A 14,603-nucleotide genomic window follows, 5' to 3' on the forward strand; every position below is an offset into this window, starting at 1 on the left:
AAAGTGAACTTGTTATAAAATACTGAAAACAGAATCACATTCTATGAGGCTGTCACTCTTTTTATTACAAGGAACTATTAAAATCCCCACCCAGTTACTTTCTGCCTCGTACCAACTCAAATAATACTGTGAGCCTGCAAACATGAGTCCCTTTGAATACCACAGATATTGGCTAAAATCAACACATATCATTAGAATATAGGGTCCTGGCATCACTCTTGTTTAGGGAAAGTCTCCTCTACTGAATGTGATATTTGAATCCTTATCAGCTTTGAAGCATACAGCATGTATAGTGGTAAGAATATAGAATAAGAGGCAGAAAACATTAGTTTTAGCCCCAGGTCAATCACTAGCATACTTTGTTACCTTGAACAAATTATTTAAATTTTCCACACCTAATTTTCCTAAGGTACTGGGTTGGCCAAAAAGTTCGTTCGGGTTTTTCTGTAATGTTGCAGAAAACCCCGAACAAACTTTTTGGCCAGCCCGATATGTACTGTAAGTTTGGATTAAATGACCTCCAAAAGCCTTTTATTTAGGTTCTATATTAGTTGACTCTGTATTTACCAATCAATACAAACTACTAGGTACCAGCCAGTCTTCTCAACACCACATCCACTATGGAGAAACATATTTTAGGTACTGCCTGTGCATGTACTTTAGTGAGCATTCTCCAAAGTAAGATACATTAATTGAGCAACACCTATTTGGGAACACAGTTTTAACTGTGGCAAAATGTGACTTTACAAATAGACATTTAAATTCAGTCAAATGAGCAATTCGTAATGGGTAAATCTCCAATTGCTAGATAAAATAACCAGACCTTTGGCAAAAATCAACAGATTGCTCCTTTCTTCCTGTTCACAGTATGTGTTAGGATGTAGTCCCTACCCTGAATCTCAAAGTACAGATTCTAATATGGTCAGCACTGCCAAACCAAACCACAGGTAAGCAGACAAGTATCAAGGAGATTTTGTGCCAAAAACCCAACAGAGATATACAATCTTATCAATAGGTAAGTATGTTTCCCCTTGACACAGAAAGAAAAGAAAAGGCAAGGACTGGCAAGGTAAGGCAAAGCAAGTCAAGAATGTATCATTTTTCCTACAGCCCTGGCCAGCATAATCCCTGGGCTCTTTGGTTTTCTGAGAGACCCATCCACAACACTAGATAACACCAGAGGATTGCAGTCCATTTTGATATATTTTCTTATAAGACATATGTGACCCAAACACAGGCCCTGAGTGGGAGGCAGAAGGTCCTGATAAACACAGATCTCTTTGGGGAACAGGAAGCTTGTAGGCCCACATGACCACGGGGATGTCCATTAACATCATTAGGCCCACTTTCGTAAGTTTAGGAACAAGGATATCATAACAGCAATATTTCCTGGTACACTGAGGTCTGGAAGAAGGCATATAAAGGACTTTGGATGCTCTGGTCCCATGGCAGAAAACAAGTTTATAAATTTAAAAATATTATTCAGCTTTACTGAAGCATAAGCCATACAATTCGCCAATTGTAAGTATTGATGAGTGTTGACAAATATCCACGACAGTGCCACCACCACCACAGTCAAGTTTGGAACACTTCTATCACCCCTCAAATTCCCTTATATCCCTTTGTAGACCATCCCTATCCTCACCCCCAGAAAACCAGTGATCCACTGTCACTATGATTTTGCCCTTTCTAGAATTTCCTATAAATGGAATAATCATCCAGTATTTAATTTTACTTCAATCATCTTTCATGTAGCATACTTTTTAAGATTAATCCATACTATATTATGAGTAATATTATTTTGCTTTCTTTTACTACCAAACAAAATTCCACAGTATTACTATGACAAAATTTATTTATTCATTTGCTAGTTGGTGAATATTTGGTCTGGTTCCTATTTGGGGCTCTTATGAATAATGTTGCTGTGAACAAATCCTGTCTTTATGTGGACATATGTTTTCACTTTTCATAGGTAGACATCAAAAAGTGATGTGGCTAGGTCATTTGATAAGTTCAAGTTTAACTTTGTAAGAAACGGTCAAACTGCTTTCCAAAGTGGCCACAGTATTTTTTATTCCCACCAACAGTATGTGAAAGTTTCAGTTGTTCTACATCCCTGAAAATACTTACAATTTTCAATCTTCTTAATGTCAGCTTTTCTAGTGAGTGTCTAACAGTAACTCATCATGCTTTTAGTTTGAATTCCCGTAATGACCAATGATGTTGAACATCTTTTCATATGCTGCTTGTAATTTGTATTCCTTTTGTGTGTGTGTGTGAAGTGTCTGTTAAAATCTTTTGTTCTTTTCTAAAATGGCGTTCTATGACTTATTATTGAGCCATAGAATTTCTGTATACATTCTTGACACAATTTCTTGGTCTGGTATGTTTTGTTTTGCAAATGTTTTCTCCAAACCTGTGGCTTACTTTTTCATTTTCTTAACAGTAGCTTTCGACAATCAAGTTTTAATTTTGATGAAGCCCATTTCATCTTTCTTCTGCTTTTATGGTTTGTGCTTTTTGGGTCCAAACTAAGAAACCTTTGTCTAACTCAAGGAAACAAAGATTTTATCCTGATTTCTTCTAGAAAAATTTTAAATTTAGAATTTTTATGGTTTTAACTATTATGTTTAATCTATGACCCACTTTTAATTTTTCTGTAAGGTGTAATAAAAGAATGAAGGGTCTTCTTTTCCATATGGATATACAGTTATTCCAGCACCATTTACCAAAAATATAATCTTTTTTCAACATATGCAAATCAATCAATGTGATACACCACATAAACAAAAGAAAAGACAAAAAACACATGATCATTTCAATAGATGCAGAAAAAGTGTTTGATAAAATTCAACATCCATTCATGATCACAACTCTTAACAAAGTGGGTATAGAGGGAACATACCTCAACATAATAAAAGCTGTTTATGATATACAGCATGGTATTAACCCTCCCTAATATAATATAATTAATATAATATTATAAGATATGATATAATATACATTATAATGTATATTATAATATATTATATTAGCCAATATAATACTCAACAGTGAAAAGTTGAAAGCCTTCCCGCTACAATTTGTATCAAGACAAGAATGCCCACTCTCACCATTTCTATTCAACATAGTATTGGAAGTCCTAGCCACAGCAATCAGACAACAAAATAAAAGGTATCCAAATTGGAAGGGAAGAGGTAAAATTGTCACTATATCCAGGTGACATGATATTACATATAGAAAACCCTAAAGACTCCACACAAAAACCACTAGAACTGATAAACGAATTCAGCAAAATAGCAAAATGGAAGATTAACATATAGAAGACAGTTGCATTTTTTTATACGAACAATGAAATATCAGAAAGGGAATGTGAAAAAACAATCCCTTTTAAAATCGCATCCAAAATAATAAAATATTTAGGAGTAAACATGACCAAGGAGGTGGAAGACCTATATGCTGAGAACTATAAAACATTAATAAAGGAAACTGAAGATGATTCAAAGAACTGGTAAGATATCCCATGCTCTTGGACTGGAAAGACTAATCTTGCTAAAATGGCTATACTACCCAAAGCATTCTACAGATTTAATGTGATACCTATCATTTAGGTAATACTAAATTACCCATGACATTTTTCACAGAACTAGAACAAAAAATCCTGAACCTTATATGGAACCATAAAAGACCCAGAACTGCCAAAGCAATCCTGAGGAAAAAGAACAAAGCAGGAGGCAAAACCCTCCCAGACTTTACACAGTACCACAAAGTTACAATAGTCAAAAGAGCACGGTATTGGCACAAAAACAGACATATGGATCAATGGAACAGAACAGAGAGCCTAGAAATAAACCCACACACCTACAGTCAATTAATCTTCAACAAATGAGACAAGAATATACAATGGAAAAAAGACAGTCTCTTCAGCAAGTGGTATTAGGAAAGTTGAACAGCCACATGTAAATCAATGAAGTTAGAATTTACCCTCACACGATACACAAAAATAAGCTAAAGATGGCTTAAAGACTTAAACGTAAGACATGACACCATAAAATTCCTAGAAGAAAACGTACACAAAACTTTCTCTGACATAAATTGTACCAATGTTTTCTTAGGTCAGTCTCCTAAGGCAATAGAAACAAAAGCAAAAATAAACAAATGGGACCTAGTCAAACTTACAAGATTTGTACAGAAAACGAAACCGTAAACAAAACAAAAAGACAACCTACAGACTGGGAGAAAATATTTGCGAATAATGTGACTGACAAGGGCTAAATTTCCAAAATATACAAATAGCTCATACAACTCAACAAAAAAACAAAACAACCCAATCGAAAAATGGGTGGAAGATCTAAACAGACATTTCTCCAAAGAAGACATACAAATGGGCAACAGGCACATGAAAATATGTTCAACATTGCTAATTATTAGAAAAATGCAAATCAATACCACAATGCGGTACCACCTCACACCATTCAGAAAGGCCATCATTAAAAAGTCTACAAATAACAAATGCTGGAGAGGGTGTGGAGAAAAGGGAACCCTCCTACAGTGTTGGTGGGAATGTAAGTAAGTTGGTGCAGCCTCTAGCAAAACAGTATTGGAAGTTCCTCAGAAAACTAAAAATAGAATTACCATATGATCCAGCAATCCCACTCCTGGGCATATATCTGGACAAAACTGTAATTCAAAAAGATACATAGGGCTTCCCTGGTGGCGCAGTGGTTGAGAGTCCGCCTGCCGATGCAGGGGACATGGGTTTGTGCCCCGGTCTGGGAAGATCCCGCATGCTGCGGAGTGGCTGGGCCCGTGAGCCATGGCCGCTGAGCCTGCGCGTCCGGAGCCTGTGCTCCGCAACGGGAGAGGCCACAACAGTGAAAGGCCGGAGTACAGCCAAAAAAAAAAAAGATACATACACCCCTATGTTCATAGCAGCACCATTCACAATAGCCAAGACATGGAAACAACCTAAATGTCCATCAACAGATGAATGGATAAAGATGTGTTACATATATACAATGGAATATTGCATATATTCCATTGTATATATGTAAAGAACATAAAAAAGAACAAAATAGTGCCTTTTGCAGTAACTTGGATGCAGCTAGATTATCATACTAAGTGAAGTAAGTCAGAAAGAGAAAGACAAATACCATATGATATCACTTATATGTGGAATCTAAAATAAATATGGCACAAATGAACTTATCTATGAAACAGAAACAGACTCACAGACATAGAGGACAGACTTGTGCTTGTCAAGGGGTAGGGTGGGTTGCAGAGGGATGGACTGGGAGTTTGGGGTTAGTAGATGCAAACTATTACATATAAAATAGATAAACAACAAGGTCCTATTATATAGCACTGAGAACTACATTCAATACCCTGGGATAAACCATAATGGAAAAGAATATAAAAAATAATACATCTATGTGTAGAACTGAGTCAGTTTGCTGTACAGCAGAAATTAACACAACACTGTAAATCAACTATACTTCAAAAAAATACAAAATCAAACATTAAAAAAAACCTTATGGTGTTGATTACAGTAGCTTTATTAGTTTTAAAATCAGATAGTGTTAATTCTCCAACTTTCTTATTTTTTTCCCAGTTGTTTTGTGTACTCCAGGTGTTTTGCAATTCCATATAAATTTTAGGATCAATTTGTCAATTTATGAAAAAATGCTGGGATTTTAGTATGTATTATATTAAATCTAAAGACAAAGTTTGAGGAAATTGCTACCTTAATGATAATATCGAAGTCTGTCATTCCAAGAACATCAGGTAACTCTCCATCTATTTAGGTCTTCTTTAATTAACCTTAGTAGTATCTTGTAGTATGAAGTGATGAGAGCTTACACATCAAAATTTATTTCTAAGTGTTTCATGTTTACTTTTATTTTCAAAATTTTAGTTGCTAGTATCCACAAATACAATAGATTTTTGTATATTAATCTGGTACCCTATGACCTTGCTAAATCCACTTATTAATTATAATATTTTAGTAAATTCCTTAAGATTTTCTATAAATTTGACCCTGTCATCCTAAAACAACACAGGTTTGCTTCTTCCTTTCCAATATTATTCCTTTTTTTCCCCTTACCTTATTGCATGGCACTGTTAAATAAAAGCAGTGAGAGTGAATTTCCTTGCCCTGTTCCTGTTATTAGGTAGGAAGCATTCAGTCTTTTATCTTTAGGCATAGTAGATTTATTGTATTCCTTGCCTGATTCTTCACACTTCCCTCTATCTACAACCTTTTCTATATAATCTTATAGTACCCTACTAATTTGACTCTGGACCTGGCTATGAGACTTACATTGGCCAATGGGGTTTCAATAGATATGATTCAAGAACAGGTTGGAAAAAGTGTTTCTACATTTCTACTTGCTATCTTGCCCTCTCTTATTTCAATAAAAACATATCTGAGCTAGCCTTTCAGAAATGAAAGATATGTGGTTCAGAGTCAAGTTGACCCAATCATCCTAGCCAAGTCTATCACAGATCAACCCCATCATTTAGAGACCTCCAGACTTATAAGCAAGCCCAGCCCCAAACAGCCAAACCACCCAGTCGAGTTGCAGCTGACTGCAGGTTCATGAACAAGGCTATCTGAGATTACCTGAGCCTGGTCAGAGCAGCTATAGCTTGCAAACACATTTATTGCTCTATGCCACTGAAATTTTATGACTGTTTGTTATGCAGGATTGTTATGGCACTAGAAAACTGATATAAATTAGAATCAGCCTGTGTAAATCCCATTTTGTTCAATCTAAGAATACCAATTAGTCATCTGAAATTCTTCCGTACTCTTGAAGCATAAAACATAGCCCTAGTCTTTCTGCAACTGTTTCAGAGAAAAGGGCATGAGCTGTTAATATCTCATTTTAAATGAATTTTTCATATTCAGATGCTCCTGCAATAACATTTACAGTGTCCTTGAAAACAGCATTTATATGTGTGTGGTAGGGGGAGGGAGTATGTGGTTGGAGAGAACCAGGATTTAATACCAAATAAATTTGGCCTACTGTTACATGCCAAGAGTGCTTGTCACCTGCCATGTTTTTCTCCAGCTCCAAAAGCAGCCCTCCTTTCTTTGTGCTCCATGATGGGAGGAATCTTGGCAATGAAAACTCAACATTCCTCTTGTGATTCCAATTTCACAGCTGAATAAGGAACAAGCATGAGCAGACAGTAGCCTAAGAAAGGCATGACAAGCATGGCAGATCAGGGAGTCTAGTCATTCTTCTGCATCCCTTCTACTTCCTATGACCCTTTCACTCTGTACAACAAAAAAATTGAGAGTGGGCTTCAAGTCCTGATGAAGTACCAGATGAAGCCTTTAACCTCCCTAAATGACTAGATTCCAATCAAGCAGAAACATGAACTGGCGTCTCTCCATTAATCTCTGATTGTGTTTCTGCTTTAAGGTTTATTTAAAGAATAAGCTTCTCCAGGTCTGTGCAACTGGAGGAGACAGGGAAGAGAGGGCAGTGAAAGTGACATCTGTCAGCTAGCAGTAATTAGCAGAGATGTGTGGAGTTTCAGTGCTCTAAATGGTCCCGTTAGAATGTTGATGAGCAGTGAAATGTCTGATTAAATTTTAAGCAGGGATAAATGGGCCAGCCCCATCATAGGATAAAGCTAATGGAGTAGTAGACTGAGCAGATTAAACAAACAATGTGTCAGTGCTAGTGAAGAAACAAGCTGGCACAAATATGCCTCTTCTACAGTCTGAACATAGCTTCCTCTGCATGACTGCAAAGAAAAGATCTTCTTCACGTACCCCCTGAGCTTCAGAGTAGGTCATGAGCTATTCCATCAATTTGGATATTAGGAGACGAGAGAGGAACAGGAAAATCTGAAAAGGACACAGGAATCAGAATAGAAGAACAGAGAAGTGATTTGTGCACTGATGGAATCTTAGAGAGCAACCCATTTCCTCTATCCATTGTCAGGAAGACCAAAGGCAGAGTGTTTCCTGGCTTCTAACAACAAGACTTCAGAATTTGCAAAGGTGCATGAGATTATGGGGTAGGGGAAATTCTGAAGATTCTTGCTTCAGCTCTTGTTGATCAGAAAAACACTCAACATATCCAATGGACCAGTAAAATAATTACAAAGGTCTAAAACTCAACAAGACCCTAAGGATCACCAAATCAGGGTCTTGTATTTTTCTTCCTCTTTTATCTGCAAATATGATTTCATATCTTCTAAATTCTCTTCACATTCTCACCTCCTTCTATCCTCTCTTTCATATTAATGACCTTACATCATACTTCATGAGAAAGAGGAGCTGTTAACCATGAACTCTCACAGGTCTCACTACTGAATCTATAAACATGTCAGTACCTTCACCTTACCTTTTGTTTTTAACAAGAGAAATCACCCAACCTCCTATCAGAAGCATTGGGTCCCCTTCTTCCTTGACTCCTCAGTAATCTCAGTTCTTAAATTATTCTCTCTTTCTTATCTCTTAAGTCTCTCTACTGAATCATTTATTCCAATTAGCAATCAAACATGCTCTACTATTTCTTATTTAAAAAAAAAAAAACTATCCATTTGTCCAGTCCACATTGCCCCCTACAGGGTACTGATTTCTTTCTATTAAGCTTCTTAAAAGAGTTTGTGGGCACGCCCCCACACACATACCCTACTACTTCAATTACCATTCAGACAGACAGACAGACAGATAGATAAAGACAGATAGCTGTACTTTTGTTTCTCTTTTACATTATGGCATTTCCTTCATTGTTTTAAAAGTTAGACTTTGCTTTCGGAAGGATTCCTATTGTTAAAGCATATAAATCCAGAGAAAGAAAGAAAATATTGCTTGTATCAATTCTCAAGGCTGAAATTTTTAGAGCATATAAACATATATTAGTTTTAAAGGGCAGAATTGGTCAAGAAAGAAATTGAATTTTCAAATTCTAGAAATTACCTCTATAGAAAACAAAGCTTATCATGGTCTGAAAGTGGAGTCTTACCAGGAATCATGGATTGGAGAGATGGAGGATATTATGTGAGCAAGTGTTTATCTCCCCACCTGTTAGGAACTAGAAGACAAAAGCCAGTCTAGCAGGTTCTGGATAGGAAACAGATAGCAGTGAGGGACAGTGAAGCAGTGAAAGATACATGTCCTAGCTCTCCATACTGAGTCAAAACCGAGTAGGTAAAACTGTTTAAAATAATCATAAAGTTTGGGCTAAGAGTAAATTAGAGCTTGTTTCTTACTTTTCTGGCCACATATTGGGGAAATTTCTATTTCCTTTGAAGAAGTACTGATTTCAATAAGATGCTATCTGGGTGGTAGGCTAACAGACAGCTGAGGGATAAAGCTAAGAGGAAGAATCAAAGATAGTGCCACTAGAGTCTGCCTCCTCATCCATGGACACGGATGGCATCTAGAAATTCCTGTCTACTCAATGGGGGAAGCAAAAGGTAGCTGAGTCAGCAGTGTAGAGGTCTGTCATGGGACTATCGTAGAAAAGTATCTTATAATGGAAGTTGAAGGGTGATAGCTCTGTCCATGCATGGGATGAAAGATGTTGCCACGGTTTAGATTATCTGCTATACCAGCCAGAGATGGAGGCAAGAGGACTGGTATGAGCCCTGACAATGCCATAATAAGAGACTTTTTGCTTCATTAGCAGCATGCCTCAGTACCAGATGCCATTAGGATGCCCAACGATCAGGTGGACTAAAATTCCATCTCCACTGAATTTACCAAGGACCCCCAAGACTGCATAATAAATTACACATGGATCTGCTCACCTTTTCCCACACTTGGTCATGAGAATACACATGTATGCAACTACACTAAGCCAGCAGCTTATCTAAAAGAAAAATAAATCAGAGTTGGAGAGTTGGAAATGCAGTAGGCCTCTGTGTTGTGCTCCATTTTCATATAACCACCTGCCAACTTGACATCTTTACTTGTATGTCCCAGAGGCGTGTCAGACTTAACACATCCAAATACAGATTTTTCATTTTCTCCGCCTACTCTGCTCCTCCTTCAGATTTCATCTTCTCCTTAAATGACAAATGGCACTTTGTGAACCCATCCATTCAGACACTTGGGAGACATTCTTGAAACTCCATTCCTATTTTTATAAATCTCACAAGTGAATCTACTTCTCTCCATCTCTACTGCCACTTGTCTGATCCAAGGCAACACCATCTCTTGCCTGGGCTGCTGTCCTCAGCAATGAACTCAGGGAGTTTTCTATTTAAATGTGGGATTTCTGGATATGTGTGGTGGGATTAAAAAAATATATTTGTTGCTTCCCTCTATTCAAATCTGTCTTAACCAAGAATCGAAAGATAAAGATGTATGACTAAGAAATCACAAACTTCTACAAGAGGGGAAGACATTGAAAAAGTAAGCAGATTGGAGAAAGCCAATTAGCCAGTGCTGGCAGAGAAGAATACTGACCAGAAACCAGTTGATTCAGCAATTTTCGCTGTAAACCACCCCCACCCCGCCCAAAAGGCTTATAAGTAACAGGTAGCAGCACTGGCATGCTGGTAAATGTTTAGCAACAGGCTTTCCTGGAAAATCAATCAAACAAACAAACAAACAAAGCACTGATTTATAGTGTTTGCTGATTTCCATGAAGCAAATATACTATGGTCAATTTCAAATTACTAATGTAATGTCATTGGATGCAGACTTAAGAAAAAATGTATACAATCTGTCAATAGAGATGATGGAATCCCTAAATGATACCCATGGAGCACAAAATTTACAGCTCATGCATTTTTCCACAGGAAGATCCTCAGACATTTGCTTCACTAAGATGAGGAAGCAAATCATTAAAGAGGATCGTGAAAAAACAGTGGCCCTAACCCTGGCTGGAAGTGACAGGAAGTCCCAGGAAAAGGGCAGGAAGTTGGGGGATCCCAGAAGGTAGTGCTTGAAGAAAAAATGAAAAGGAACCAACATATTCTTCATGTATTTAGTAGAAATTATACAACTTGAGGAAAAACAGGGCTTGGGCAAAAAGCATTAGTGATAGAAACAGAAAATTAAGAGAATGAATAAAAGAAAGAATTATTAACACCAACTAATGAATAGCTATGCACAAAAAAGAAGTGAAGTCAGTGAAAAATACTCATTTAGGGGCTTCCCTGGTGGCGCAGTGGTTGAGAGTCCACCTGCCGATTAAGGGGACACGGGTTCGTGCCCCGGTCTGGGAGGATCCCACATGCCGCGGAGCGGCTGGGCCCGTGAGCCATGGCCGCTGGGCCTGCGCGTCCAGAGCCTGTGCTCCGAAACGGGAGAGGCCACAGCAGTGAGAGGCCCGCGTACCGCAAAAAAAAAAAAAATACTCATTTAGTAATAATAATACTGTAAACAATGAATAGTGGTTTCTGCCACAGGTGATATAACTACACGAGGAGGAAAATATTGAGGAGAGTGATGGCAATATCATCCTCCATAGCTGAAACACAATATATAACATCTAAAATTGTAAAACAAAGAATATTACTTACAATAAGAATGTAAGTACCAGAAGAAACAATTGAAGTAATTGAAGAGATTGTCTCATAGGGGAGTAGAGGATTGCTATGTTTCTTTCATGAAAGCCTTGTAGGCTGAGTATTGCTGGTATTAAGAGCATGGGGTCTGGCATCAGACTGCTTGGATTTAACTTATCATTCTGAGTCCTAGTAGCTGTGTGACCGGGACGAGTTATTTCACCACTCTCATCCTCAATTTCTTCATCTTTATAATGAGCATCACAAGAGTCCTGTTTTGCAAGGGTAATTGTGAGGATTAAATAAGATAATATATGTAAAATACCCAGAACAATATTTGGCTCATAGTAAATAATAAATATTAACTTTTATAATTACTATTTTGCTTTTTAAAATTATGTAACCAAGTTATTAGGATAAATATTAAAAAGTAAGTTAAATGAATAATAAATGTGATGGGTTATAAGGCTTTGAATGAAGTAAAGCCTTTATTCAAAGTTTATGTATGGCAGGGTTTATTTGAGGTTGTAGTTTGGATAGATATTTTTTTTTGCACGAGAAAAACTGTAAATATGCAGTTTTATTTCTTAGGAAGAAAATGGAAAACTGTAAGGAAACCAAGGTATTCTTCCAGAGGAAAAGATTAAGACCCTAAGTCATTGTTCCCAAGATTCAAAGTCATTAAAACTTATCCAGGTGTATTGGCTTGACCATGATGTAGACCCAGGGACACAGAAGGGCTATCAGTCTCCTACTATGAAATCAGTATGAAGGAAGAAGGTGGCACGATGGGCAGGTTGGCACTAGAACATGGAAGATAATGGTAGTTCTGGCTTCAGGAGGACTCAGACACCAGAAACTATTCTGACGTAGCCATCCTAGTTATCAGCTTCTTCACTCCAGAAATCATCCTATTAGTTCATAGTACCAGCTTTATCATTGAGAATCCAAGATAATTTTGGGATGGGGCACACTTGGCTAAGTTGGACAAGATAAGGACTTTCTCTTAGGCCTTAAATTACCAATGAAGCATGCACAGTGTTAAAAGTGGGTGGAGAAGGAGGCTCATCATTTTGCTTCGGATGTGACAGGTGATAAGATCAAGTGGAGGTATGTCTTCTGGGACCTCTGTTGCTCTGTGCAGGCCTCTGCTGGGACTCCACACATCTGGATTTGGCAACAGAAATAAGGATGTGGCACATTATTCTTGAGGTACCAGCTTCATACCACAGCTGTAAAGTTCTCTGGTCTCATGATCATATCAGAGATTAAGGAACAATAATGGTTTCTTTGCACATGAGTGAGCCTCTGAAAGGTTCTTTTGGTAGTAGAAAGACAGAATCCATGGAAAGAAACTAAACTTCATGTTAACTGAGTGCGTAGGTTTCAAGTTTTGTGTTTGAGATACTACTCTGAGATAGTATTCTTATTGCAAATTTTAAGATGGTACATCCTGGTTCCATGTACTTATCCCTGATATGAGAAAAATAAATCTGCTGGCTTTTGAATGTACCCTGGTCCCTGCCCTGGTTGATATATGTAGAGAAGCTAGAGCTGTATACAGTTGACCCTTGAACAACACAGAGATTAGGAGTGCTGACCCTCCATGCAGTGGAAGATCCGCATGTAACTTTACAGTCAGCCCTCCATATCTGCAGGGCCACATTTGAGGATTCAACCAACCACAGATCCTGCGGTACTGTAGTAGGCATTTAGTGAAAAAAATCCTCGTATAAGTGGACCCACACAGTTCAAACCTGTGTTGTTCAAGGGTCAACTGTATTCACATTTTTCAGTGTTTTTTACCTGGCTTGGTGATGACACTGAACTAGTACATCCAAGCCTAGGGATTCCATTTCCCCATCTGCAAAGGAAACATAATGAATGGTTACCCCTTTCCATCTCACAAGAACATTGAAAGAACCAAGGAGTGCATTACATCAAACAGCATAAGTAAGATAATTTTCCAAGCACTTATTAGAAAACACTGTGCTAAGTATTTAACATATATTATTCCACTTCATCCATTATTTACAAAAAACCTTGTGAAAGAGACAACATTATCTCCAGGTCACAGAGAGGAGAACCAAGGCTCAAAGAAGTTATGCAATTTCTCCAGAGGCCAGAGCTACGATTTAAGTCTACTCCTCTCCGAATCCAAAGACAATTACCCAAACCCCTACCTATCTGGAGCTCACCAGCGAAGGAAACCACATAAATCCACCATTACTATTTTTTGTCTTTTAAATGTCAAAACACTGTCTTTGTTCAGGATCCTCTGATTTTCCTGGATCACACCCACCAGAGATAAGTTATATGTATTTCCTTTCTGAAATGTCAGTGTTTGAGGTAATGAGAAACCTTCTTTAAACAATTTTAAACATGTGAGATATTTAATCCCTAAATTTGGAAATTAGATGTAAGAAAAATATTTATCCAAAGACCACTATCCTCACACAATTATTTTTATGGGCTTTTCTTCGTATACACATAGTTATATGGTTATGATAACCATGTACATGTAATAACTTTGCTCAGTAGTCATACTATACTTTTTAAAACATGACTTCATGATATTGCTTTGGATTGGCACGCCAGAGGTTTTTAGCCAACCCCATGATGAAAGGTATTTTGTTTATGTCAAACTGTTTATTGTTATAAATAATTCTGTAATGAACATCTTATGTATATATTTTAAATACATTTTCAATTATATGCTTGGCATGCTAACCATTTTCAATTCATTATGATGCAAAAATGAATACAATCCACAAAATGTTCATTTTTAATCAGTCAGCATTTATGTATTAATACCTACTATCATAAAGTCTTGATTCTAGTTTCACAGTGTCAGGTTCTATGCCAGGAGCTAGAGCATATATTCTTTCCATTTGGTTATGTGATTAGCCCTGTTTCCACCAATACCACACAGGCAATTAGCCTCAGGGTTTCCCTAATCATGAATTACCATGAAAATCATAGAAAAAAGGGATACAAAATAAAAAGCATGACTTTTAGTCCTGCCATCTAATCTCCTTTATCTACCTAGAGTTTAACGAGCACTAGGCACATGGATTGGTACACATATCCAAGGCTAGCAATACATCCCAGGAACTTTGAAG

The sequence above is a fragment of the Delphinus delphis genome, chromosome 8 (assembly GCF_949987515.2).
Source record: "Delphinus delphis chromosome 8, mDelDel1.2, whole genome shotgun sequence".
Lineage (NCBI taxonomy): Eukaryota > Metazoa > Chordata > Mammalia > Artiodactyla > Delphinidae > Delphinus > Delphinus delphis.